This window comes from Nannospalax galili, unplaced genomic scaffold (assembly GCF_000622305.1).
Source record: "Nannospalax galili isolate Female #2095 unplaced genomic scaffold, S.galili_v1.0 scaffold189, whole genome shotgun sequence".
Lineage (NCBI taxonomy): Eukaryota > Metazoa > Chordata > Mammalia > Rodentia > Spalacidae > Nannospalax > Nannospalax galili.
The window spans coordinates 8,890,222-8,895,414 of record NW_008360331.1 but is presented as its reverse complement, the minus strand read 5'-3'; positions in this window follow the sequence as shown (position 1 = coordinate 8,895,414).

Below are 5,193 nucleotides of genomic sequence, written 5' to 3'. Positions count from 1 at the left end.
TATGTCTTATAGGGTTTTTACAGTTATACAATATTGCACTCAGTATAAATTTTAATTTTTAATAATGAAATGGAGATCTTTTTAAAGGTTAAAACATCATTTAATTTATGTCTTATAGGGTTTATACTGAGTACAATATTGTATAACTGTAATAATTCAACTGTAAGCCTAAAAATTTACAGCCAAATTTGAAAGAGATGCATCCTACTTCAGGAAAACGTTATTGAATATGTCAATTGTGTTGTAATGATATGCTTCTTCTAAGTATGTTGTTATTAAATAAATCATTTTTAAAAATTAAAAAAAAAAGACTCGTCTTTATAGTTTACCAGCTGAATATTAAGTGACTGTATCTATCTTTAAAGGAGCCAGGAATATGGTTTTTCCACTCCAAGTGGGGTCTGTCATCCTAAAAGAAGCAGCATATAAATGTGTTTATGGAAAATGTTAGGCTCTATGAATGCATGTTTGGAAATTGTCAGGCTCTCCATAGAGTGGCTATAATAAAAACAGAAGGAATGGGGTGGAAAAAATACAGGCTGCCTTTTAGAAGGGTTGGGAATCCAGTCTTGATTAACTAAGCTTTACTGTATCTCATGGTATGGGTAAGAAAAGTGAGGTCGGTTCAAATGAATATTACCTTCTCACTGTTTCATCCTGATGACGTGAGGCTCCTTCTGGTCAATAAAGGGTTTTGCTTGTATTAACATTAAGCAAATTCCACTTCAATTAAGATTTTAAGAGGAATTCACAAAAATTCCTGAAAATACTTAAGCAGTTTGCATGGTGTAAATATTTAAACAAATATGTCCAAATGTATAAATACTGACTGTCTCATCCTTCTCATAGATAAATCCAAACATATCAATGGGGACAGTGGAAAGTCAGCTATCTTTGCTCAGATGTTTTTAGAATGTCTCCAGATGCTATGGAAAATATTTTGTTTTGTTTTTTTCTTTCTGCTTATCCTTTTTATCGCTGTATAGTCTTTGAAAATGTGGAGATTTAATCCCACTAATTAAAATCTCATTCATATAAATGTGTTTGCTCATGGAACAAAATTTTAAACTATTAGAAAAGATTCTGACACATCAGCTCCTACTTTATATTTAATTAAACCATATTTAAATTAAATAACATTCTCCTCTTAGAAAATACCTTATTCGACATATAGAAACTTTTCTTCAGATCATTTTCCTTATATTTCTTCTCCACAAAAGTTAGAACTGTTTAATAATAACTTCTCATTTCAAACAGGAGCTTTTTGTCAAAATTCTGTCACATTGCATAACAGCTATCAATTGAGGTAATGCCTACTCATAGTCACAAAAACATGGAGAAGATAAACCAAATAATAATAAACCAAATAATGGTCAATGATAAAATCTTTACAGAGGTAAACACTTGGGACTTGACACATGATTTAACACATAAAATGTTTGATGATTATTTCCATAACTCATTGGTATGGAAACAAATTTCAAAAACCTTAAGCATCATGTCTGAGGTACTTAAAGATTTAGGTACCCTAAGATGTTGTCAGAAGATCTGGCTTATGTGTTGAATTCTGTGGGAGAGGTGGATGGGTGATTACATTAACTCTTATTAATTTGGAGACCACCCCTGTGGTCTCAAGAATATGTGTCATGATGCCTATAAATATCCTGAAATTTTATATATTTAGGGATACTGTTCATAGTTTTCCTCAGATTCTTTCAAGAGGCTATACTTTCTAGAAACCCAAGATTCTAGTGTTATTAATAAATAATCATGATGAACAATTAAGAAATTTGTTCATACACATCTCTGAAATATAACATTTATTTCCTAAATAAACCTGTGTGCAAGGTAGGTGACAATTGTTGAAATACGTCCACTACTTCAAATTACTATACAGAGTAGATTTGTATTATAAGAACACTGTTGCTATGCTGGAGGGTCTTGAAATGTGTGGTAAAAACCCAGAGACAAAGATTTCCAGACTAAACTCTGGTTCTAAAACCTTCCTTCTCTGAACAGAAACAAGTTTCCTAATAATCCTTTTCCTCAGTTTCTTCAGCAGTTTCAAAAAAAAAGAGATGATAAGTTCTGTTAGCTAATAGGGGCAAACGAGATCTCTCTCTCTCTCTCTCTCTCTCTCTCTCTCTCTCTCTCTCTTTTTCTGGCTACAGTTGGCACACACACACACACACACACACACACACACACACACACACAGAGCTAACAGTGAACTGATCCTTGGAGTTTTCTATTTTATTCCGTATCAAAAGCAGGCAAGTCATTCCATTGAGCTGTTAGTTTGTCTTAGGAAAACAAAAACATGTTCATGTCTGTCTTTCAGAAAAGATACTTGGGAAAAAAAACAAAAACAAAAAACAACCAGATGACACGACATTCAATGTTCATTTCTTCAGGAAAGCCTAGGATGTTTAACTTCAAACTAATATAATCAACTAGGTGCAGGAATTTAAATGTTCATTCTCTGACTATAATCTGTTCTCTACTAATTCATATCATATTATCCATTTACTTGGGTTTTTCATTATTTTCTTTCTGATTTGCTACAGTAGAAAATCTGTGATGTCTTGGGGTTTGTTTTGGTGTCTGGAGTACCTGGAACAGAACACAAAATGTAATGATGCTGACAAATATTGTTGAATAAAGTTGGGTAAATTACATAGGCAAAATGTTTTGATAGTTTTGAAGTAAAAGATAAGCAAAATACTACAGCAATTCACTAACCTTTACCCTATCTAATATGCACTCCTCTAATTCTCCCCTTTCTTCCTAGATGTTCATTAGTTATCTCTTTAATTTCTCCTTAGTTCCATTACAGCCTCTATGTATGAGAAGCATCAGGTGTCTCCGACAGGACATCACAGGCAATAATGGGTTAAGCACTACAGTTAGTGGTACACAGGTGTTGTGGCTCCGCAACCTTGGGAAACCTTGGTCATTTTTTTTAAGTTTTAGTTTTTCTAATCCCTAAAATAAATTTTAACTTGAAAATAGAGTACAAGAAAGATGAATCACAAAATGTTCCTTGACTAGCAAGTGAGAGTAAAAAATCTTAAAAATGAGTGTTCACACCACTTCCTTGGTAAGCATTGACAAAATGATTTCTAAAGTAGTGAGATTCAGCATCAGTCTTTTAACTGGGGAAAGTGAGCTGGGCATAATAACTCATTCCTCTAATTTCAGCACTTGTGTGGCTGAGGAGGATTGCCTCAAGTTTAAAACCAGTCTGGGATATGTAGTGATTTGTAGCCCACTGTGGGTTATAGAGTGAGACCCTGTCTTAAAATAAACCAATCTAAACCAAATCAAAGAAACCCTAACCAACAAATCAAGAACAAGAGCAAGAAATTGGAAAAAGTTGTTGAATCCATCTGTAAATACACTAACAAGCCCTCCTGTGGTTTTTCAGAATATTTGGACTTTAACAAATCCCCTAAACTATGTGTATCTTAGGGAACATTTGACTGTGTTCAGAAGAAATTCAGGAGTTCCTATGTGGGCAGGCACAGATGGCTGGGGCCATATGGGCCTGTGGACTTCAAGGATAGTCATATACTAATAAACTGTCTCAGATTATTTCTTATGTCCAAAACCTCCTACTCGGTGCATGTTTCTCCTTCAAACTACAGTGTCTAAATTACTTCATACTGAGAACTCTGAGGTGTCCCCTAGGGAGATAAAGTAGGAAGACGTAGACAATTTTGGGAAAACAAATCATTATAGATGCTATTCTAGTAAATAACTTTGATGAGCACAGAAAGTTCTAGAGTCAGTTATGTGCCAAGGTGGAGTTAAAGATGTAATTTTGATTACCAACAAATGTTTTCAACTGAAGTTTATTGGAATCATGGGTTCTAAAAATTGTCTGGCTGTATTTAAGGTAGTAAGATTGAAAGGGGCAAGAAAGTGTTTCCAGTATTAGACCAGCCTGTGACTGCGCCCTCCCTGTGGGAGTTGGTATGAGGTCCCCCATTTTCCGCCACAACTTCTACACATTTAACAAGGCTGATGGCGAAAACGAATGATCATTTTTTAAAAATTGATATGTCGTTATAGTAATGTATTGGCCTTGATTCAACTGATTTGCATGGAAAAAATTAAGGAGACATAAATTTAGATGTTTTCTTATTGAACCTTAAGGGATGATGCACTGACCGGAATACAATATGTACCATGTAGACAATGGGTCTCAGTTTTACAGTAAAATTGACATTGGCTTACTTTGCCACATTTTCAGTGTACCTCATTTATGTCATAGTGGGGCAACCTCACAAGGTGTTTGTTATGTAGAAGGGCAGCAGTTACCATGGGTACCTTGCCCCTGTCTACTCAAAGCTTGCGTCATTCACTCCCCAATGAGTTCCAGCTCGAGGTACCTGTGACTATCTTTCCCAGTCTTCTGTGGGGAGAACTAGGCATCTCTAATCGTTCATCTCAAGAGACCTCAGCCAATGATGAAGAGCCATCAACAGATGCAAAGTTTTCTTAGTGGGGTGGGATGAGCTTGCAGCCAGCTTGCTTTGTGGACTTTCCTATAAGTCCCTAGTACAACTGAACGATACACGCTCTGTGGCAATCACCTTGGCAATCTACTTATTGACATGTTTTGAATAAGCTTCCTTTCCTGTCTTGTCTTTCCTGGGGCTGATTTCCAAATGAACTGTTATTCTCAATGAACTATTATTCTCAATGAACTATTATTCCAAATGAACTATCATTCTCCAACAGAAGATGGAGAGTTATTATAGGATGCAGAAGCATTGTGGCTAAGAGCACCGATGGCTTCATTCATCCATCCATTATCATTTACTCATTGACGGGTTCAGTGTGCCCATATCTAAGGTAAACAATGAGCAACACGTTTCTCACATATGGGGCAATCTCAGGTAATGAAACTTCTGAAAGCTGTAAGTATTTTGAATACTTACTTTCTTGTTGTCCTAAGAACCAATTCCAAATGGACACAATGAAATCAGGTTTTGCTAATACTTTGTTTGCAAATGATGGAGGTTTAAAAATTCAGCACATTGGCTGCTTTTGCAGAGGACCTGGGTTCAATTCCTTGCACACTCGGCAGTTGACAACCATCCATAACTACAGTTCCAGGGAAATCTGATGTCTGTTTCTGACCTTCATGGGCATTGTATGACATGGGTGCACTTTGTAGGCAATATA